Source organism: Taudactylus pleione, unplaced genomic scaffold, assembly GCF_031769625.1.
Source record: "Taudactylus pleione unplaced genomic scaffold, aTauple2 ptg000609l, whole genome shotgun sequence".
Classification (NCBI taxonomy): Eukaryota; Metazoa; Chordata; class Amphibia; order Anura; family Myobatrachidae; genus Taudactylus; species Taudactylus pleione.
This window is the reverse complement of record NW_028285011.1, coordinates 4,679,363-4,704,549: the sequence shown is the minus strand read 5'-3', so window position 1 is coordinate 4,704,549 and position 25,187 is coordinate 4,679,363. Positions and strand designations below refer to the sequence as shown.

Here is a 25,187-nt window from a genome sequence, read left to right as displayed (position 1 = left end):
AAGGGTAAGGATTTCAGTGCCTACTTGGATCCCATGTCCGCCTTCCAGGACCTTAGCCAAAGGACCCGGTGTGCGACTACCGAAGTCGCAGATGCCATAAATGCAATGAGTCCAGTATCCAACACAGCTTCTCCAAAATAAGAGGCCACTTCCTGAATATGGGAGATATAGACCAGTTGTTCCCTTGTAGCGTCTGATGGCAGGCTCTCTTCCAGTGCCCCTGCCCATCCTTCAGTAGCCTTAGCCACCCAGGCCGCACCCATAGCTGGCCTAGTAATAGTGCCAGAAAGCGAGAAGACTGACTTTAGATGAGTTTCTAGCTTTCTATCCTTCTTAAGGGAGGATGTAGACAGTACAGGCAGTGTAGAGTTTCTAAGCGTGTCACATGTGAATCAACAGTGGCAGGGACTTGCCATTTAGTACACTCCTTAGTAAGGAGAGGGTAAAAAGCTAGCCTTTTTGGGATCTGGAACTGCTTGACAGGAGTACCCAAGCTTCCCCCATGAGCTCAGTGGACTGAGAGTATGATACAGACCACCTATGTGCTTTGGTGACTAATGGTCTGCTCTTCTGTAACTTTTGCTGAGAGGTGGCAGACGTTTGAGCCATATTCTGATGGGCATAAACATTCATCCAAGGAGAATGCATAGGGGGTACAGACATTGTAGGTTGTAACAGCTGTGGGTACCCTATGGTAGGAGGCAGCATCGGAGTTGATAAACAATCCACTAGTTGCGTCATAACCTGGGATGAGGAGTACACCCAGGGTGGCTCATATACCGGGGCTGGTAAGGTGGATTGGTGAGCAGAGTTATAACAATTAGCACACAGACCCACCTGCATGAAATCCTGAGAGGGCAAGCCCACAAAACAGGATTTACATGTAACCAGCACAGGGGTATCAGCCTCCCGTTTATCCTTGCCTTTGGAAGACATAGAAATAGCCAAAAAGTAGCACACAGTAAGTGTCTAGTTAATAATGCAATGTGACACCCTTCACAAATACAAATACAAGTACTGTAAATGTGAAGTACAAATGTCCTTACACAACTGGTAGTTGATGGTTTGAAAAAAGAGCAGCAGGGATAGATATAACTGAGTCAGAAAGTTTAAGACAGTGTATCAAATAACAGAGCTAGCACAAGTCACATACAATGCATATAAATATACTTATAATGGGCACTAAATCAATTAATATAGTCTCCAAGGGCTGGTAGGATTTGTGCGCTGTTTAACCTGTATAAGAGGTATACAGGGAGACTGGACTCAACACTCCTGAACCTGGAAACCTCTGCTTTAGGGGAATAAGAAAAAGGAGAGCTGTGCACTTGTTATATTATTAGACCAGTGGTTCTCAAACTCAGGGCCGTATTCAATTGCCGGCGAAAGTCCCGGACTTTTCGCATGGTGCACTTTCCGCCGTCATCGCTGGTTTTGCCTCTGGAAAATTATCATGCTCGTCCCCAGCTTTTCACCCTAATCAATAGCGAAGGATGCGAAAACGCTTCCCGGCGAAACTCAAACAGGATAAAAGTGCTGTCAGATTTGGGGAAATCAGCCTGACACCCCTCAAAAGATGCACTGACATGGAGGATCACTATGGATACCCGAATAGCCCTGCTGAATGTATTTGGGGTCCATAAATGCTCTCAATTGCTGCTATTTAGCATCTCTGCACAAGTGGTGCATTTAGCAGTTTTTTTTGGCTAAAATAAGTAATCCCAGCAAATTTAGGGTACATGAAAATATGTGCAAGCATGGTGAAAATTTGCTAAAGTGATGTTGTAAAAAAATTAAAAAACACACCTTCAGCAAAAATCTGCAATCCAAAAAACACCTGGGCATACTTGGGGGCCCCCCTGGAGTCTATTTTCGCAACTTTTTTGCCCCAAAAACGAAAGTAATTATTATTATTTTTTTTAACTTGTTTTGATGCACTTTACCTTCGGGGGACTGTCCCAAGGCTGCAGGGGAGTTCCCGCAACTTTGCACCCCAAACCCCCAATTCTGCACTTTTTTTCGCCTCCATTCAGAAGCAAATATTTTCCGCTCCGGCAAAAAGTCTTTGGAATTGAATATGGGGATAAGTTCTCACCTGACGAAATGACGTCACTGGTGAAACTTTTTTTATGAAAATGGCTTTTCGAAACCATCCGCTCACCTTCTCTGCGTCTCACAAAGACACGGCGGTTGGAACCAAAAATCTAAAATTTGGACTCATCAGACCAAAGTACAGATTTCCACTGGTCTAATGTCCATTCCTTGTGTTTCTTGGCACAAACAATTCTCCTCTTCTTGCTGTTCATCCTCAGTATTGGCTTCTTCGCAGCAATACAACCATGAAGGCCTGATTCACGCAGTCTCCTCTGAACAGTTGATGTTGAGATTTGTCTGCTTCTTGAACTCTGTGAAGACTTTATGTGGTCTCTAATCTGAGGTGCTGTTAAGTAGCGGTTTCTGAGGCTGGTAACTCAAATTAACTTATCCTCTGCAGCAGAGGTAACTCTTGGTCTTTCTTTCCAGGGTCTGTCCTCATGAGAGCCAGTTTCATCATAGCGTTTGATGGTTTTTGCAATTGCACTTGAGGATACATTCAAAGTTCTTGAAATTTTCCATAACGACTGACCTTCATGTCTTAAAGTAATGATGGACTGTCGTTTCTCTTTACTGAGTTGAGTGGTTAGTGCCATAATATGAATTACAACAGTAGTCATAGTGGTGTCCACTATGTACTAACCCTACCTCTGCACAACACAACTGATGGTCTCAAACACATTAAGAAGGCAAGTAATTCCACAGATTGACTCTTGACAAGGCACACCTGTTAATTCAAAACCATTCCAGGAGACTACCTCATGAAGCTGATTGAGAGAATGCCAACAGTGTGCAAAGCTGTCATCCAAGCAAAAGGGGGCTACTTTGAGGAATCTAAAATATAAAACATATTTTGATTTGTTTAACACTTTTTTGTTTACAACATAATTCCATACGTGTTCTTTCATAGCTTTGATGTCTTCAGTATTAATCTACTATGTTGAAAATAATTTAAATAAACAAAAACGATTGAATGAGAAGGTGTGTCCAAACTTTTGACTTGTACTGTATGTATAGTATTGGTAATCATATTTATGAATAGTATATCTTTCTAGGAAAGCATCCACTGTCAATTGAACATCCCTGCTTTTGTGACTATAATATTGCCAATATGTAGCATTTTATTATTATACTTACCATTGCATTGTGGTCATGCTACGATAAAAAGTTGAGGTGACATTGTACCCTGTGATGCACAATGTGCCTAACACCCCTTTCACACCAATCTTTTAACCTGGGTTATTGCCAGGGCAACCCAGGTCTAGGTTTGGTGTGAAAGGGTCAACCCGGGTTGTCTTAACCAGGAATCTGACACTGGTAGCTACCAGGGTCGAACATGGCAATGACCCAGGTGGGCTGCTGTGTGAACGACGCGACCAGGTTTATCCAACCCAGGTCACGCTAAAAGGACCAGAGAGGTAGATCAGCTGTGCTTGGAGATGATGTAATCTCCAAACGCCGGTAGATCAGGAAGAGAGCACACGGGTGTAATCTGAAAAGGGATGACCCGGCAATAACCCGGTTCCAGCCTGCAGTGTGAACACGGTTCCAGCAGTTGTGACATGGCTTGAATCCTGTACAATAACCAAGGTTGGACCAGGGATTTTGGTGTGAAAGGGGTATAATATGGCAAACCTACATTGAAAAAAGTGGTATACAGGAACATTATTTAGTTCACATCAATTTGCGGACAGGAGCCCATATATATTACCTAATAGGTGAAGGTAACATGAGAAGTGCCAATATGTAGAGTAAGGAGTAGAGGGAATTAGGGTGCTAGGTTGTGAGTGCTCCTCAGGCCTCATCCTGGTCCATCAGGATGGTTTATTGTTTACAATTGTGGCGTAACCATAAATGTGCTCAAGTGTTATTGCACACCCACTTTTACTATTATCCTTATGTCATAGAGGAAGAAAGGACATTAGATACAGTCTCCACAACAGGCCTTTTGTGGGATGTGGTAAAAATGCTGACTGATGGGATTCTGTTGGACAGAATGCCAGCACCAGAATCCCGACACCTCTTCAGAATCCCGGCGTCGGCATCCTGACCGCCAGAATCCTGAAGGTGAGTAAAGGGGATAGGGGGAGGGTTAGCATTAGGGTTAGGCACTAGGGGGAGGGTTAGGTTTAGGGTGCGGGGAGAGGGAGATTAGGTTTAGGCACTAGGGGGGGAGGTTAGGGTCAGGTACCGAGGAGGGAGGGTTAGGGTAGGGAGAGGTGGAGGGTTAGGATACCGACCAACAAAGTGTCGATATTCTAACATTGTCAGGATCCTAAACGCCAGCATCCCGTACTTATCCTGCCTTATACAGTATCATGTTAGATGTAAAAATGTGTGTTCAAGTGTTCACAAGTTCTGCTCTTTGCAGTTCTATATACAAATGTGTAAAAACACTGCTCGTATGACTGTATGGATCAGAACAGAACAAATGCTTCATCCTTTTTTTAAGAAAACATAGGATCTGTCATCCTGACAATTTGGATGCGCTAGTAATCGGTATTGAAGAAACAATTCAATCGCTGATTATAGCGACTGAAGCATAATCAGGTGTCACTGACAAATTACTTACAATAACAATCCTGCAAGCTCTATATATCTCAATCATGTATATCTTCCTATAATAGCTGAGGGCTAAGGACCTTGATCCATCCCTTCATTTCCTTCTAACAAGACACATATTAGGCAACCTGCTAGTTCACGCTGTTTTCTGTTGTGATGAAAACTGACAAAACCAATGGAAAAACGCCAATGCACAATTTCATCCCACTGAAGGAAGTGCCATCCTGAGGATCATGTCTGTTTCCTAATAGTGTAATTGTCTCCTGTGCCAATGTCTTTTATGTTTTTACATCTCTGTGAAAAAAAGTACTTTCAATTGCAGAAATGGAGAAAAAGCAATTTAGTCTAATCCACCTATACATCAATATGATAAGAATACAAAAGAGGACTGATTCACATGAAAAGCACAACCTCAGGAGAGGAAGCCTAGAATAATGACAGTGTATTTATTCTACGCCTCCTGGAGCAGAGTGACTGTTCTCTTCAGTGTGTTTACATCAACCTAGAACTACTCAGTGTACCCAATGTAGACTGTGTGTGCAGCCTGCATGCCAATATTTATCCCCCTATCTATTCTGAGCACACATGGATATACTAGTCAGGAGGATGGTTTGCAGTTTGGATCCCTGATACTGTTTCTGAGCTGTTTGGTGTTTAGGTTATTGCATAGTGTCATTCTATTATAGGGCTACAGGACACCTGAATCAAGAATGTACGATATTCCATTGCATAAGACAGTATGGCACATCATAATATATTCCTATCATTACCATTATCTCAAGACAGCATGGTCTGATCACTGAGCGACGACCTTTCTGACCCAGGCACAATTAAAGTGAAAGCATAATTCCCTGCACACAGAGGAGATCTGGGACTGCTATCTTGATAAGTGCTTTGTTAATTAGGATCGCCATGGCAACTGACCCTTCTACTTAAGCTGTCCTTATCCGCAAAGCAAGCGAAGTTTGGTATATACAGTACATGTCCCATATGTGACACTCACTTTGCTGACACTTTACCTTGTATCCAGGTTATCAGCATGCTCCGGAGTTTCTTAGCTTCTTACACAGAGGGGAGAGCAGTGGTGTCATCTCTTTGGCATAGTGACATCCCTCTGAGGCTCACTGTCCGCAGTGATGATAAGCTGATGTTGTATCATCCTAGTCCTGCCTCATATCCCGGGTCACATACTCTGTTCTCTCACTATGAGCTCTCCATGTCTGTGCCAAGAGACCCGCAGCAGCCATCATCTACATGCACCTAGCAGACAGGTGGCGCCCTCAGTGGTGGCATTAGGTGTAGTTGCCTCAGTGACAGTGACCGCTGTGTACTCAGCGCTGTGTATGTGGAGAGCTGACAGCTAGAGAAGCGCTTACACTGTGCCCGATCAGCAGCTCTGCTCCCCCCTCCCTTCTCCTCCTCCCCTGGTACACAGGTCCTGTGACTTGTGCTTGTGTTAATGCCTCAGAAGCACACATGTCGCTTTTGTGTTGTTATCAGTAATAAAAAACATTTCATCTTGTCATTTCTTCTAGCCCCACCACATGTCACAATATGTCACATTAGCCCCTACCACATGTCACAATATGTCACATTAGCCCTTACCACATGTCACAATATGTCACATTAATCCCTACCACATGTCACAATATGTCAAATTAGCCCTTACCACATGTCACAATATGTCACATTAGCCCCTACCACATGTCACAATATGTCACATTAGCCCCTACCACATGTCACAATATGTCATATTAGCCCCTACCACATGTCACAATATGTCACATTAGCCCTTACCACATGTCAAAATATGTCACATTAGCCCCTACCACATGTCACAATATGTCACATTAGCCCCTACCACATGTCACAATATGTCACATTAGCCCCTACCACATGTCACAATATGTCACATTAGCCCTTACCACATGTCACAATATGTCACATTAGCCCTTACCACATGTCACAATATGTCACATTAGCCCCTACCACATGTCTCAATATGTCACATTAGCCCCTACCACATGTCGCAATATGTCACATTAGCCCCTACCACATGTCGCAATATGTCACATTAGCCCTTACCACATGTCACAATATGTCACATTAGCCCCTACCACATGTCGCAATATGTCACATTAGCCCCTACCACATGTCGCAATATGTCACATTAGCCCCTACCACATGTCGCAATATGTCACATTAGCCCCTACCACATGTCGCAATATGTCACATTAGCCCCTACCACATGTCACAATATGTCACATTAGCCCCTATCACATGTCACAATATGTCACATTAGCCCCTACCACATGTCACAATATGTCACATTAGCCCCTACCACATGTCACAATATGTCACATTAGCCCCTACCACATGTCACAATATGTTACATTAGCGAAGACTTTTACATTTTAGCACATTTACGGAAAGTGTCTCCACTGTGTTTCATTGAATTTTTCTTCTGTCATGTACAGTATGTCCTCCTTTAGGCTGCTTGTCAATGAGCACACACACATACTGGTACTCATACATGTAGTGCCCTGAATTATTCACCAGACGGCTTTCATTATTTTTAAGTCTTTGAAACAGCTGCTGTTACTATCATGGCTTCTGGTTTTTTTTGTTAATATAGAATGCATATGAATGAACATATAAGATTAAAGGTAAAATTCTAATCTAAAAAGAGAACTTGTTTAATCATTGTTGTTTGTGTTACAAAACTTCTGCTTGTCGCAGTCTGACAAACATGGCTTGTTCTATCTAGCAGGAACAGAGGTCTGATAGAATTTTCACAACCTTTGGCACTAGGGACCAAAATGTCTCCCAACAGCATCTCTAACACCTGATGCTTTGTTAAAGCTGCCTTAGTGTAAAATAGCCCTCTCCAATTAGATGGTAAGCTCTTTGGGGCTAAAGGACTTATAATGAAGGCCACAGAGTTGAGAAATGCTTCCGGATAGTCAAAAGGAAACAGATATAGGGCCTGATTCAGGTATGGTAATGCAGCATCAGATACTCTGCAGGAACATTGGCCGGCTAAGGTAACCCATGGACCACCACAGATGAGAGGAAGAGGCCAGGAAATCTCCGTCAGCCGATGGAGATCTTGGTCTCTTCCCTCCCCCCCAACGGCGGTGACACGCATAAGTTTTGGGAAACGGAGGCCATCGCCACCCCCTCCCAGCCCACATACGACAGCAGGTTGTCAATCACTGACAGTCTGCGTGCAGGATCGCAGACCCATTCTGCATATGCGCAGAACAGGTCAGGTGCCTGTGCAGATTCCCGATCATCGGGAATCTCCATTCAGCAGTGTACTAGCGTGCACTGCTGAATAAGGCCCATAGATAGATATACTAAAAGACACCTCCAAAATAATGCAAAAGTGAAAAAACTTTTTATATATGCATCATAAAAGTAGCAGCATCGATAAAGTGCATGTGATACATATAACAAAGTTACAAAAAGGTTTGATGATATAATCCATTAAAGGTACTTAGCATATTAGTCAGGGTGGTCAAAGGTAGTCAGCCCATCATCCTCAAGAAACAAAAGCAGCCCTCAGTCTGACAGCTGTTTCGGTGCTATTGCTGCACCACCTTCATGGACTCCCAAGGGGGAGCATCCCGATAACAAGCCCATAAGCATCTATTGGGTAACGCACCGGGACGAACTCCGGAATGCGCTTTGTGCATATGGGGAATGCGGAAAAACCCCCCGAAAACTGCATTTCCCCTTTTGCACATCTCGGCCATAGAGAGCTAAAAGAAAACCATTTATACCTGTGCCCATGATTCTATTTATGTGCTCTAGGTGCAGCAATCCAAGCATCACAAAAGAAGCCTCTTTTACCGCAGTTAAGTCAACGTTTCAATGCCTTTATTTTGTTGCAGTTTTTATCAGGTCATCAAAATAAAGGTATTGAGATGTTGACTTTTAACTGCTGTCAAAGAGGCTGTTTTTGTGATGCTTGGAGTGCTACACCCATTAGTACATTATGTTCATCCTGCATGTGGGAGCAATCAGCTTAGTAAACATATTTAAAGGACATTGTGCAAAAGTTTTAGGCAGGTGTAGGAAAAATGCTGCAAAGTAAGAATGCTTTCGAAAATAGAAGTGTTAATAGTTTATTTTGACCAATTAACAAAATACAAAGTGAATGAACAGAAGAGAAATCTAAATCAAATCAATATATGGTGTGACCACCTTTTGCCTTCAAAACAGCATCAATTCTTCAACTCTTCTAGGTACACTTGCAAACAGTTTTTTGAAGGAACTCAGCAGGAAGGTTGTTACAAACATCTTTGAGAACTAACCACAGCTCTGGGCTCTGTGGGGGCCATATCTTGTTCTTCTTTACACTGAAGATAGTTCTTAATGACATTGGCTGTATGTTTGGGGTCGCTGTCTTTCTATAGAATAAATTTGGAGCCAATAAGATTCCTCCCTGCTGGTATTGCATGATGAATAAGTAACTGCCTGTATTTCCCAGCATTGAGGACACCATTAATCATAACCAAATCCCCAACTCCATTTGCTGAAATGCAGCCCCAAACTCCACCAAGCTCCACTGTTGCCTGCAGACACTCATTTTTATTGTACTGCTCTCCTACTTTGTCCAATTACTGGTAACCACTGCTCTGGCTGGTAACTCTTCAGGGAATGATTTTCCTCTTCAAGTTTCAGCCAGTGCCATCAAACATGGTATATATATATATATATATATATATATATATATAACAGTCCTCAGAAGTGGCTCTTAGGCACATTGGCATTGCAAAGAAAGAACAGCAGATACGAACCGCAATATAAAATCAGAGCAGCAACAAGACTGATCGCTATTGCAATGCGATCAAGGCATGCCCATAACGCCCCTGATCGCATTACAAAAAGCGATCTCTTTGGCCGGATGTATCAATCCGGGACATGGAGGAGCCCGTCCCTGCGATCCCTCCGTCAGCTATTAGTGCACAGAGTAGCCCATAGGCTACAGCAGCTAACACCACATTCAGATGGCGTTAGCTGCAGGGGCCAATATCCGGAATGCATCGCATTCCGGATATTGGTGAATTTGGCAGCATCGCTTCCCTCATAGAAACCTATGGGGGAGGCAGCTGCCAGCGGCAATGGAGAGATCACTGCAGGTATCGGAGGAATACATACGGGGGATACTTCCCCAAAGTATGTAAGTAATTTACAAAGTATGTAAATAATATCCATTTAAAATCTATTCAGTATAATTTTATTAACAAATATACAAAATTGGTAAAACAGTCTTTACATAATCTGACTATTTAAAAAATCAAACATTGGGGGGACATTTATGAAAAAAAAGTTTTATACAGTTTTAACGATGTGATAACTATATATATATATATATATATATACATATATATATATATACACAATCCAAAGAAGACGAAGCCCTTGGAGTGCTGTGTCATCTTCTTTTGATGGTATGGAATCTTTGATTTGATATTTGATACTTAAGCACCAGGGCCAGATGAATTATATTAGAGATGTGCGCTGGCCCCCGTGTTTTGGTTTTGGTTTTGGATCTGTATCGCCCCTGATTTTGGATCTGGATTGGTTTTGCCAAAACCTCCATTCCGTGGTTTTTTTTTGGTTTTGGTTCTGAATTTTTTCTTAAAAAATCATAAAAACAGCTAAAATCAAATAAAATGGGTCTGTTTTTGTTCCTGCAGTATTATTAACCTCAAAACCATTTATTTCCATTAGTTTCCAGTCAATTTTGACCACCTCACCGCTCACTATATTGTTTTCATCCAGTTTAGGCCCAAAATTTGCACCAAGCTAGCTGGTTGACTAAGCTAAGCGGCAGCAGTGGGCAGCACAAACACGTGGCAGTTCAACTTCCAATATGGCACAACAGGAAACAAATATTTTTATTATTCAAGAGAGGCCTGAGGGAGTTGGACTATGTATGTAGTAGAAGGCAGGGACAGGAAGGGTTGATTGGTAGTAAATTTATGAGGGAGAAGGGGAGGTATTTACAAAAAAATTGGACACATTCACATCAGTCCTTGCCCCAGAAGAATCCTTGAGCGCCATGCCTGCTGCTGGGAGTGGAATTTTTTTCATCCCAGAAGGGGACCAGGAAGACTTCTAGTAGTGCTTTTCAAAACAATTGACTGTTAAATAATCCTTTGCATAGCTTCCACATGAAAAAGCATTTCCCAACCTGTACAGGGACATTAAAAAAACATAGTTAACCAGCACAGATAAGTGGACAAGAGCAAGATTTAAGATTTAAGGACTTACGTTGCGTCTTTCTTGAAAATCCTGCTCCTGCTTCTGCTGCTAGGAGTGGATTTTCATCCAGAAGGGGACCAGGAAGAGTGCTACTGCTTTCCAAAACAATTGACTGTTAAATAATCCTAAGCAAAGCTTCCACATGAAAAGCATTTTCCAACCTGTACAGGGACATTAAAAAATGTATAGTTATTTATTTATTACAAGTTATTTATATAGCGCACACAGATTCCGAAGCACTTTGCAGAGAATATTTGTCCATTCATATCAGTCCCTGCCCCAGTGGAGCTTACAATCTATATTCCCTACTACATGCTCACATACAAACACACACTAGGGTTAATTTTTGTTGGGAGCCAAATAAAATACCAGTATATTTTTGGAGTGTGGGAGGAAACCAGAGCACCCGGAGTTAACCCACGCAAGCACAGAGAGAATATACAAACTCCACACAATTAGGGCCGTAGTGGGAATCGAACCCACAACCTCAGCGCTGTGACAGTAATGCTAACCATTACACCATCTTTGCTGCCCAGTCAGTTAGTGGCCTTCAAATTGCTGTTGTACCCACTGTCCACTTAACCAGAGCAGATATGTGGACAAGCAGAACAGAGCAGCAAATGCAACATTTCAGATTTAAGGTTTAAGTCTTATGTTGTGTCTTTTTTGAGAATTCTTGAGCACCATGCCTGCTGCTGGGAGTGGATTTTCATCCCATAAGGGATAAAGACATTGGCCCTCATTCAGAGCCGTACGCTCTGAGCAGAGCGCACGCTCTGAATGAGGGCCGTCCTCCATAACTATGGAGCGTCCTCCTGGACGCTCGTATAGCTGTGGGTCACCACCCACAGGCTATACGAGCGTGCAGTTTGATGGCCGCAATGGTCTTGACCATCACGACCATCGAAACTGCGAGCCGGAGCCTGCGGTTGAGGTTTTCAACCGCAAGGCCCGGAGTGATTTTGGCTCTATCAGAGCCAAAATCACTCCCACTGACATCACTAGTGATGTCAGTGGGCCGGCTTCTGACGGTAGGCGTTCCCTTAGGAACGCCCCCGTCAGGGAGGCATGCCCCCGGCACGCCCACCAAAGGGGACGTGCTGTCAATCAACATCGACAGCACGCCCCCTTTGATCAGACACAACGAGCGACGGAAAGTCCTTCGCTCGTCGCGTCTGGCGCATGCGCACGACGGAGCTCCCGCCATCGTGCGCATGCTCAGTGCAGAACATCGACCCACTTGCGAGCGGACAGCCGCTCGTGAGTGGGTCTGAATCAGGCCCATTGTTTCATCTTCCCAAGGGACACAGATCTGAAGAGATGTAAAGAACTACTGGCAGGAAAAAGAGGCAATTTGAAGGCCCTTACACAAACTGCCTTTGCTTTACTTGAGCTGCCCACCTTCCAGTGTGTACTCAGAAAGAGTTTTCAGTACAGCCGGGAACCTTGTCAGTGATCGGCCTGAGACTACTTCCCCAAAATGTGGAAAGATGATGTCCATCAAAATGAACTACAAGAAAGACCTTTACCGTCAATTACGCGCAAAAATTACAGAGGCATCTGTAATGGTGGATTCCAGCGGGGACAAATTAATATTGTGTGAAGAAGATGATGTATACATCACCCCATAGTATACCATCACCCAAGCCAATATCGTCATCCCATCCTGTGTTGTGTATAAAGTACAGCTGCGCTCTCAGTTAGATTGGGGATTCATAGGGCCTCATTCAGACCCACTCGTGAGCGGCTGTCCGCTCGCAAGTGGGTCGATGGTGTGCACTGCGCATGCACACGACGGAGGGAGCTCCGTCATGCGCATGCGCGAGACGCGATGAGCGAAGGACTTTCCTTCGCTCGTTGTGTCTGATCAAAGGGAGCGTTCTGTCGATGTTGATTGACAGCACGCCCCCTTTGGTGGGCGCGCCGGGGGCGTGCCTGCCAGACGGAGGCATTCCCAAGGGAACGCCTACCATCAGAAGCCAGCCCCACTGACATCACTAGTGATGTCAGTGGGAGTGATTTTGGCTCTGATAGAGCCAAAATCACTCCTGGCCTTGCGGTTGAGAAACTCAACCGCAGGCTTCTGCAGGGGCGCCGAGAGGGGGGGGGAGCCGGTACAGTTTACTCGGGCCCGGGCTTCCAGAGGGGCCCAACAGGGGCCCGGGTCTGGTGCCGCCCCCCCCTCACTTTCTCCCTCCCTCCCTCTGTAGCAGCCCAGCACACAGCGTGTGCTGGACTGCAGCGGGAGATTGCTTGCGGCTGCTAAGTAGCAGCCACAGCAATCTCCTATGCCTGAAGGGGGGAGCGATCACACTGATCGCGCCCCCCACTGGCTCTGCGCCGGGCTGAGGGGCTCACAGCGCCCCCTCCCCGGCGCACGCTGCAAAAATCTGTTTTTTTTTTTCAAGTGTGCATGGCCACGCCTCCTGAAATTAGGCCATGCCCCCTCTTTACCGGGGCCCCCCGTGGCTCTCTACGCCCCTGGGCTTCTGGTCGCACTGGCGATGGTCGCGATGGTCAAGACCATCGCGACCATCATCCTGCACGCCCGTATAGGCTGTGGGTGGTGACCCACAGCTATACGAGCGTCCAGGAGGACGCTCCATAGTTATGGAGGTGGGCCCTGATTCAGAGCAAGCGCTCTGGTCAGAGCGTCCGGCTCTGAATCAGGGCCATAGTCCACTTTAGTGAGCTCTATTTTAGTCCATATCACCACTCCCCCTACACATCTTCTGACCTGGGCTACAGGAGGAGCAACTGCACTCTGGAATATGGTTGCATGGGGTTGCCCCTCTGACTTGCTGAAATTCAGGTAGAGGGGCCATGGGTAGGGAGTATTGACAATATAATCAGAGAACGCAGTTTTAGCTGCTTTATTCAATTTTTTAAAACATCTATTTTCACCTTTTGAAAATGTTTATGCAAATCTCAGCTAACGCGCACACACATGCACACAGAGAAAAAAACACTGATTGATTGATTCATTTGTTTTTTTGGCTCTTGGGGGAAGAACACCCCTGAACAAGGCAGCAGCCCCTTGATGAATGACACAGGCAGCACCCCTGTGCAGCTACATTGCTGGTGATTAGTGTGGCTAATGCGCACACACACAGAAAAAAAAACACATTGACTGATTCATTTTTTTGGCACTTGGGGGGAGAACACCCTCGAACGAGGCAGCAGCTCCTTGATAAATGACACAGGCTGCACCCCTGCACAGCTATTTTGCTGGTGATAAGTGTGGCTAATGCGCACACACAGAAAAAAAGCCACATTAATCAATCATTTTTTTTTGTCACTTGGGGGGAGAGGATCCCTGAATGAGGCAGCAGCCCCTTGATACACAACACAGGCAGCACCCCTGCGCAGCTACATTGCTGATAAGTGTGGCTAACGTGCACACACACACATACAAAATGTATCTTTTATTTTTGCAATTGGGGGGGAGATCACCCCAGAATGAGACAGCAGCCCCTTAATAAATGACACAGACAGCACCCTTGCACAGCTATGTTGCTGATAAGTGTGGTTAACACGCACACACACACACACAGAAAAAAAAATATTTTTTTTACACTGGGGGGGAGGGAGAGCACCCCTGAACCAGGCAGCAGCCCCTTGATAAACAACACAGGCAGCACCCCTGCACAGTTACGTTGCTGATAAGTGTGGGTAACGCGTGCACACACACAGAAAAATAAACAATTGCTTTATTTTTTTTCACACTGGGGGTGAAGAGCACCCCTGATGGACTGAGCACCCCCTGGACAACACAGCAGCACCCCTTATGGACTGCAGTGACACAGGAGCCACTGAAGCCCCCTCTTCTGTCTGCAGCACAGCTCCTAGTATAGAGTAACACAGCCCTTATGGACAACAGGCACAGCACAGTCCAGCACAGCAGCCAGCCCTTGTATGGACTTGTGGACAACAGCCATCCAGCCCCTATGCAGTATGGACATTAAGCAGCCAGCCCCTGACAAGTGACAACAGTAGCCAGCCCCCATGCACACACAGCAACAGCACAGCACAGCGATCACAGCCCCCTCCTACCTCTTCACTCTACACAGCCGGAATGAAAATGGCGGCGATTGGGGACCTTGGGCACAATCCAAAACCTGCATGAATCTGACAGCGGGATGATGACTTTTTGCCTCGAGGAGAGAGAGAGAGAGAGAGAGAGAGAGATATTTACCATAAACGTTTTTGTTTTTTTCCAGGGGAAGTCGCAGCCGCGGGTGGGTGATACTTTTAGGATTGTCCCCCTTCTGTAGCCCGGTTTTCACGAGGAGACTATGGGAGGTTTCCGCAGCAACTGAGGGGCCTGCTGGGTGGGCTGAGCCTGGCAACTGCTGTAAGATCAGCTTCTAGCAGCCACCAGCAGGCTCCTCTGACACAGTTGCATGAGATGCTACCGTGTCATGAAAAGCCCAGCACTTGGTTAAAGAATTACTTACATTATCCAGCTGCATCAGTGCTTTTTTGTGGTGATACTCAGAGGTTCACAGTATCAGGCATTTTCGTTTTGTGAATAAATCACTGAAATAATTTGCAGGAATGAATTAAATAAGCATCTGGACACTTATCCAGAGTGTGGAAGCTATTATAATTCTTGTATCAACTTATAACTTTAGGTGAAAACTGCTAACTTATCTCTGAGTACTGGTACCTTTTATTCACAGGAAAAAAAAGCCTGAGGGTCTGATTTAGAGATGGTTGGCAATGCAGCTGCGGTTGCAAGGCGCTCTCCCAATAGCCGTTGCGGGAATATGCAAATGCTAATCTAAGAGTTTCTTTTGTGCTGGACAGTGCAATGTAGTGTATAGGTTGTGAGACTCCCAATTTCAGGCTGTGAGGTCTGTGCAGTTGCGATGGAGATTGTTAACAACATCGACGCAACATCGGTTGCACCATCAACAATTGCTGTAGTCTAGGGTCTACTCTAACTACTCTCCTCAAATCCAACTAAACATATAATCCAACTAATCTGAAGCATTGGATTTGCTATTGGGAGCGCAGCATTCCCAGATCTGCCCGTGGCACTCTCATAACAAAAACTACCCCTTTTTGCGAACACTTTAGGTCATCTCCAAGTCTCCACTGTGAAAGGCCCAAGGATCGCATGCCCCTTCTACAGTATTATCGATTCCATATGCAACTGTAAACAGCAGTTTGTGCATGCACAGTAAGGGTTGTCGAGACTATTCACACATGCGCAGTAGCAAAACATTGCACAACTGCGTAAATATCGACACTGCGTCCATCTCTGAATCAGCATCTGAGCTGTATTATCATAAACTGGGCCTGATTCAGCAAGGATTGCAATTCTGCTTATACGTATGCATCGCAGTTGGTAATATCAGCGCTGATATGTAAATGTTTACTTTCACATTGCAAACTCAGCCTGACATAAGGACACCCACTTCCCCTTACTCACATCCATATACTAGGGCAACATAGCGAAAACAATCGGTAACATTGAGTAACATCGGACCCATACGCACAGTTAAGGCAGGTCAGACCTCACTCAGGAATTGCTAACTTCTGCGCATGCTATGAGACCTCAGGAGGCGTCTGGTATTGCAGTGGCTAATTTATGCATGCCCATGCCACAGGCACACCTGTGTTTGCCCGACCACCCCTCGTCACCACCCACAAACAGAACTTCCTGTCAATCACTCTGCTCTGGGTCGGCGTAGCCTCTGCAAATACAGTTGCCATTGCAAATGCTAGTTCACGCACTGCGACGAATATCCATGCGCAATGCAAATTAATTGACCGATAGTGTGCATATTAGTAACTGCATTCCTTGCTGAATCAGGCCCAGTATTAGACGTTTGTATATTTCCATCCGTCCTTAGAAGCACATACAATTAACAACTGGAGTGGTCCAGGGCAATGTATGGACGTTGCTCAACCAAGTTATATCATACTCACCTACTCCCCTGGAAGTTGCGGGAGACTTGCGATTTATTGGGTAGTCCTCTGCACCCCGGAAGAGTAGGTGGATCCCCTGTATCCGCACACTTCCTAGTGGGATGGGAAGATAATTACCAGGAATCGCGTCTCCATAGGGAGGTGCTGGGGATAAAATGACACAAGCGTATAATATTAGCTTAATGACATAAAGTGCCTGGCCCCACTCCCTAAATGGTCATCCGCATCTCATCTCCAGGCATTTCCCAGAGAGGAGAAATAAAATGTTGGAAAGTACGAGTTCTATGTCCCCATACGTCTGACTTTTGTTCCAGTCACATTGGGAAAATATTACTGCGCCTTAATATTTAAGCTGGGACATCAGAACAGCAAACATGAGTGATATAAATATAAATATATTTAGATTTTATTTTTGAACATGCAAAACACATTAAATGTATGTAAATAGTTATTTAGCACCATGAATCTTATTAGTCATAAAAACATTCAGCAGTAAGAGTTGATCAGAGTATAAAATGAAAATAATAATAATAAAAAAACTCAATAAAAACAAAACAAATGTCCAGAGTTAATGTATCCAAAAATTTATCCAATAGAGGAATAGATATCTATTCAGCTGATACAAATAAGTTACATTGGATGGTAACCCCAGTGAATCTGTCAAAAGGATATATATGTAACAGTTCCCCTCTCAATAAGAATAACCAGGCATTGTTTAGGGTGGAAATAAGCCATCTTAGGGGAGAATTTGTATCCTTAATTTTCACTGCTGTGCATGCAAGTCTCGTATGTCCGTAACTGACCACAGCGTATATTTATTAGTGAATACTCACTGATGCTCTGTGTTCAGGACTGTACCATGGGGCAGGAAAAGACCAGTCCAGTGTATCATCCACCACAGGACGCTCACGGCTTGCAGTTGTGAAGGAAAATACGGCACTAATGTATTGGTCTGCCGCAGGAAGCTCACAGCCGCCATCTTGGTACACCGGGGGCAGCAAGAATAGCACAGTATGGAAGGAGCTGGAGACACTGACCATGTAGAGCAGCACTGGATCAGAGTAGCTAACATGTCACGGCCGCCCATTAGCTCGATAGTTTCAGGCTGGGAGGATATTGTAACATCAGTCCGTCAGCTCACCAGGGGGCCCATTGATCAAAGTTAATTTGAGGTACATTCTAAGCATCCCCTGGATGTATGAAAGAGGGACCGCAGCAGGTATCTCCGATACCTGCTGCGATCCCTCCATTGCCGCCCGCAGCCACCTCCCCCATAGGTTTCTATGGGGGATGCGATGCTGCCAAATGTATCAATATCGGGAATGCAAATCATTCCCGATATTGGCCCCAGCAGCTAAAGCCATCTGAAGATAGCGTTAGCCGCTGTAGTCTATGGGGACTTACCGCATGTCAGCCGGCGGAGGGATCTCCCAGATCCCTCCGCCGGCAATGGGCGCAACTCATGTGCAGTCCGCGGGACTGCGCATGCACAGCAGTCCCGCATGCACTCTGGCCACATCACAGAGACGGGCTCCTTTTCGGAGCCCATCTCCCTGCATGTGCCGGTACATACATTCAGCCGGTATGATCGCATTTTGCAATGCGATCATGGGCGGTACTGGATGCCCTGATCGCATTGCAAAATGCGATCATTAATAAATGGGCCCCCAGGTGATGGTCAGTGTAAGATATCAGGTCCAAACTGTATCTCCAGTTCACAGATGGGGGAGCACAACATGTTTTGGATACCAACTGTATCCTTTTTCAAGATGGATTGCTCACCTCCATTATTTTGTTTCAGTCATACTAGATTAGTAAATGAGCATTTTAGATATGCAGAGAGGATATGCCTGGTGTGCATGTTACTGTAACTTGTGCTTGTTCCTATCTAATTCTAAACAGACAAGTTTGTGCTCATGTCACCTCACGGTCACTGTGTAGCAGTGTTCTCCTTGGCATTCTGTCTGCTTCCTGTGATTGGCTCCCTTGTGACATGCTATTTCAAGTGTTAAACCTATGCTGTATCCCTTGTGTATTCACGGATCCCATTGCTACAGCCTGACCACACTGTCTTCATTATTATATTTATCTTATTCAGGCACAAACACTACACTTTGGGCCTGATATAGGTTTGGGAATAGAGTAAGATAGGGGTTCCAATCAATAAGTCTACAGTAAATATGTCGACATTGTCTAGGTAGACACCAACTGGTAGACAGGCAATAGGTCGACAGGTACAAAAGGTACCATTGGTCGCATCATTAAAACTTACACCAGCCCTATGGCAGGTGTAGTTTCCATGCCTGTCCCATAACACCCACAGAACGGATCATAGTTGCCTGCGTTTCTAGCCACCGCCCAGCTACCACCCAGTAACACCCATCACTTCTCCGCATCATTTCTGATACCATCTGTCCCAATCGCAAAATCACCTTTGTGAGTACACTTTGTATAACACATGCACTGTAGGAGTTACATCGGCATTTGGTGCGTATTGCGTGTGGCTCTGAATCAGGCCCAACGAGAGAGAGCCCACACTGTCTGTGCTGTTACTCATATTGTGTGTTCTTTGCATCTTTTAACATTTGCATATACTATGAGGTTGCATATTGATATGACTGCAGATATCCAGGGTAACACCATAAAAAGTAATTAAAAACACTCCTGCCTACTGAGATCCCTGGGGCCTCCCGTCACCAAACCAAGCTCATCCGTCACATTTTACCAGTAGCCACATTGCCAGATTACTGCGGAATGGAAACAGCCTTCTGCCCCCTCGCTACGTGCCACCCTTCCCAGGATCTGGAGTGTTTACAAAATGGAATTTATGTTGAGTATTATCCACAATACATCCCTATCTTTTTCTAAAACCGGGATCCCTGGACTGTTGTGTGTACAGATGTTGATGTTGCAGGGTTACAGAGGCACACACCAGCAGATGACTCAAATTATGAATAGCCCTGTTAATTAACCAGTGGTGTTGGTTTATTTGGATATAGCAGGTACAGCCATGTTCATTGCGGTATACACACTGGTGATGGAGCGGCGCGAGGTTTCATACAACTCACCAGCTGGTGAGTGTATGATGCTTGCAGGTAGTGATGCAGGATATTGGAACAGCGTAATAACATGTAATAACCAAGTCTCTTGTTAGGAGCTAAGTAGGAGGTGTCCGTCTCCCACCATGTCACTCTATACAGTGGCAAGATGGTGCCGCACATGCACAGCACTAAGTCCAGTGGCCATCTTGGTACCGGAAATTATGTCTCCCTGGAGGGACAGTAAGTCTGCACAGTAGCTCACTCCACTTTCAACATGGACCTAATTTAACATGGACCTTGTTTAATTATAAAGCAGAAAAATAACCCAGGCACTGAAGAGTTAAAATAACCCTTTCAGATTCAATGCAGCTGTGTGAGGGAGTCACTCTCACTACAACAATGATACATAAAAGGCAATAGCAACCACAGAATCTAAAGGCTAAAGTAAAATTCACTCAGAACAGTTACACTAAAAATAAATTATTAATAAAAGGCAATGATAATAAAGAACACAATAAAACATTTATACATTTCAAACTTCCATATTAGCTATATGATAGGTGAATAGTATTAGGCAGATAATCCCAATAGATTGTAATGGACAAATAAAAAGATATATATTTCTTCTACAGTCAGATCACTGAAATAATTAGGAGAAAATAATAAGTCCTTATGGAAGTGTCTAAATATAGATGAAAAGTCAATTAATTAGCAGCAATGAAAGTCTTTATAGGTTTGGTAAAAAGACCTAGTAAAGTAGTCACTGTATAGCAGCATAGATGGTTTTACCTGCTAATCGAGGGAACTAACCCATGTAGCACTGAATAGGTGATGGCTGTGGTGATGTCATTGGCCGCATTCACAGATCGCTGCTTACACTCGACCCGACTAGCGAGGAGCTGCAATAGATGTGAAGTAGCCGCTCCAGAGTTCCGAGAGATGCCGATCAGTCCCAAATAGCGTGCTTGTGCAGGGGTTGTGTGTCTGCTTGTGCGCAGCATCCATTCAGACTCCGGGGTCCGGCACCACCACACAGGAGACTCCAACCTCCGGATTTGACCACCCACGGGCCAATTCGGCCCACGGGTGGAATAGCGGGACCCTGAAATCAGGATGTTGGGGAGGGGTGCACCCTCTATGGGTGGCGCCCCCGTTCAACCGCTCTAGTCGAACACCCCTAGAGCTGGCCCTATAGTAGGTTAACTTCCTGGACCTGACCTTGGAAATAATCGATAACCAAATTAAGACTGTTAATTATTGTAAGGAGGTGAATTCCAATAGCTACTTACATTTTAACAGTTTCCATTATCATTCTTGGAAAACAAACATGCCTAAAGGACAACTCATGCGCTTAAGACACAACTGCTCTAATTTGGTCACTTTCTCTGAACAAGCCAAAATCCTCTGTGAGAGCTTCATAGAGCGACGTTATCCATTGAATTTGTTAGAAAAAAAAAACATATTATGAAGTTGCACATACACAGTAAGAGAACCTAATGGACACAATATGGAAAAAATTTTGCTTTCGTTTCAACAATTAAAAGGATCATAGAGAAAAATGATTCTAGGCTACAATATGACTCTGTGCTAAAACATATATTACCAAAAAAAATTCTCTTAAAAATATATTAGCACCAAGCGCCTTGAAGGCAATCCAAAGAAATATCTCAACATCAGGATCTGACTGGTTCCCAAAAAAACCTCCCGGTTTCTATAAGTGTGGCTTGAACAAATGCATTACTTGCTGCAGCTAATAAGACTAAAATTATAAAATTATGAAGGGGCAGTCAAAATATGTACTATTAAACAATTTATTAATTGTAATTCTAAATATGTGGTGTACTTGCTGCTTTGCGGTTGCAAGGAAATTAGATATGTGGGGAGAACTATTAGGAGTCTTTGAGAAAGATTCCTAGAACATAGAAGGAATGTCCTTAAGAAAAATCTACTACACAGCATACCTCGACATTTTATAGAAAAACATGGAGGGGATGTTAGTTCTTTATGAGTTATAGGACTAGAATCTATACCCCCCTACCCCTAGAAGAGGTGACAGATTCAGGATTTTGTGTAAGCAAGAAATATTTTGGATATTCTCCATGAATAGTTTATTTCCAGATGGTTTAAATGAACAAATTGAATTGAATAGCATTTTCTGATATAAGTGTTTATTAGTTAATATTGGCCCTCATTCAGAGCCGTACGCTCTGAGCAGAGCGCACGCTCTGAATGAGGGCCGGGCTCCATTTTCATGGAGCGTCCTCCTGGACGCTCGTATAGCTGTGGGTCACCACCCACAGGCTATACGAGCGTGCATTGTGATGGTCGCGATGGTCGAGACCATCGCGACCATCGAATTTGCGAGCCGGAGCCTGCGGTTGAGGTTTTCAACCGCAAGCTCTGGAGTGATTTTGGCTCTATCAGAGCCAAAATCACTCCCACTGACATCACTAGTGATGTCAGTGGGCCGGCTTCTGACGGAAGGCGTTCCCGTGGGAACGCCGCCGTCATGGAGGCACGCCCCCGGCACGCCCACCAAAGGGGGCATGCTGTCAATCAACATTGACAGCACGCCCCCTTTGATCGGACACAACGAGCGAAGGACTTTCCTTCGCTCGTCGCGTCTGGCGCATGCGCACGACGGAGCTCCCTCCGTCGTGCGCATGCTCAGTCCATAACATCGACCCACTTGCGAGCGGACAGCCGCTCGCGAGTGGGTCTGAATCAGGCCCATTGTGCCTTATCCTATTCCCATCCATTACTAGTCTTTTCTATATAAGGTTATTCACTATTTATGTATTTATTATGTGTTGTCCGTAGGCTGTATAAGAAGATGCCTATTCCTCCATACACTCCTTCTATGTGTAATAATGACATGTGCTGTACAATTTGGTTAGATGAGGCACAATATGTGTGCTTATATTTCTATGCCTATTCCTCCGTACACTCCTTCTATGTGTAATAATGACATGTGCTGTATAACTTGGTTAGATGAGGCACAATATGTGTGCTTATATTTCTATGTCTATTCCTCCATACACTCCTTCTATGTGTAATAATGACATGTGCTGTACAATTTGGTTAGATGAGGCACAATATGTGTGCTTATATTTCTATGCCTACTCCTCCGTACACTACTTCTATGTGTAATAATGACATGTGCTGTACAATTTGGTTAGATGAGGCACAATATGTGTGCTTATATTTCAAAGCCTACTCCTCCGTAAACTCCTTCTATGTGTAATAATGACATGCGCTGTACAATTTGGTTAGATGAGGCACAATATGTATGCTTATATTTCTATGCCAACTCCTCCGTAAACTCCTTCTATGTGTAATAATGACATGTGCTGTATAACTTGGTTAGATGAGGCACAATATGTGTGCTTATATTTCTATGCCTATTCCTCCATACACTCCTTCTATGTGTATTAATGATGTGCTGTATAACTTGGTTAGATGAGGCACAATATGTGTGCTTATATTTCTATGTCTATTCCTCCGTACACTCCTTCTATGTGTAATAATGACATGTGCTGTATAATTTGGTTAGATGAGGCACAATATGTGTGCTTATATTTCTAACCTATTCCTCCATACACTCCTTCTATGTGTAATTATGACATGTGATGTACAATTTGGTCAGATGAGGCACAATATGTGTGCTTATATTTCTATGCCTATTCCTCCATACACTCCTTCTATGTGTATTAATGATGTGCTGTATAACTTGGTTAGATGAGGCACAATATGTGTGCTTACATTTCTATGTCTATTCCTCCGTACACTCCTTCTATGTGTAATAATGACATGTGCTGTATAACTTGGTTAGATGAGGCACAATATGTGTGCTTATATTTCTATGCCTATTCCTCCATACACTCCTTCTATGTGTAATAATGACATGTGATGTACAATTTGGTCAGATGAGGCACAATATGTGTGCTTATATTTCTATGCCTATTCCTCCATATACTCCTTCTATGTGTATTAATGACATGTGCTGTATAACTTGGTTAGATGAGACACAATATGTGTGCTTATATTTCCATGTCTATTCCTCCATACACTCCTTCTATGTGTAATAATGACATGTGATGTACAATTTGGTCAGATGAGGCACAATATGTGTGCTTATATTTCTATGCCTATTCCTCCATATACTCCTTCTATGTGTATTAATGATGTGCTGTATAACTTGGTTAGATGAGGCACAATATGTGTGCTTATATTTCTAAGTCTATTCCTCCGTACACTCCTTCTATGTGTAATAATGACATGTGCTGTATAACTTGGTTAGATGAGGCACAATATGTGTGCAATTATTTCTATGTCTATTCCTCCATACACTCCTTCTATGTGTAATAATGACATGTGCTGTACAATTTGGTTAGATGAGGCACAATATGTGTGCTTATATTTCTATGCCAACTCCTCCGTAAACTCCTTCTATGTGTAATAATGACATGTGCTGTATAACTTGGTTAGATGAGGCACAATATGTGTGCTTATATTTCTATGCCTATTCCTCCATACACTCCTTCTATGTGTATTAATTATGTGCTGTATAACTTGGTTAGATGAGGCACAATATGTGTGCTTATATTTCTATGTCTATTCCTCCGTACACTCCTTCTATGTGTAATAATGACATGTGCTGTATAATTTGGTTAGATGAGGCACAATATGTGTGCTTATATTTCTAACCTATTCCTCCATACACTCCTTCTATGTGTAATTATGACATGTGATGTACAATTTGGTCAGATGAGGCACAATATGTGTGCTTATATTTCTATGCCTATTCCTCCATACACTCCTTCTATGTGTATTAATGATGTGCTGTATTTGGTTAGATGAGGCACAATATGTGTGCTTACATTTCTATGTCTATTCCTCCGTACACTCCTTCTATGTGTAATAATGACATGTGCTGTATAACTTGGTTAGATGAGGCACAATATGTGTGCTTATATTTCTATGCCTATTCCTCCATACACTCCTTCTATGTGTAATAATGACATGTGATGTACAATTTGGTCAGATGAGGCACAATATGTGTGCTTATATTTCTATGCCTATTCCTCCATATACTCCTTCTATGTGTATTAATGACATGTGCTGTATAACTTGGTTAGATGAGACACAATATGTGTGCTTATATTTCCATGTCTATTCCTCCATACACTCCTTCTATGTGTAATAATGACATGTGATGTACAATTTGGTCAGATGAGGCACAATATGTGTGCTTATATTTCTATGCCTATTCCTCCA

At 43.9% G+C, this 25,187-nt stretch overlaps 1 protein-coding gene and 1 long non-coding RNA gene across 3 annotated transcripts in view; one reads left to right on the top strand and one right to left on the bottom strand.

Moving 5' to 3' along the window:
• The window catches only part of CNGA3 (cyclic nucleotide gated channel subunit alpha 3), a 77,299-nt gene extending 71,525 nt beyond the window's left edge, over positions 1 to 5,774 (bottom strand). For both annotated transcript variants that reach the window (XM_088454097.1, XM_088454096.1), the window contains exon 1: positions 5,676 to 5,774. The gene's annotated coding sequence lies outside the window, so the exon portion shown is untranslated. The remainder of the gene's footprint in view (positions 1 to 5,675) is intronic.
• Positions 1 to 25,187, top strand: part of LOC148480586 (uncharacterized) — a 174,472-nt gene that overhangs the window by 38,870 nt on the left and 110,415 nt on the right. The gene's annotated exons all lie outside the window — the stretch shown is intronic.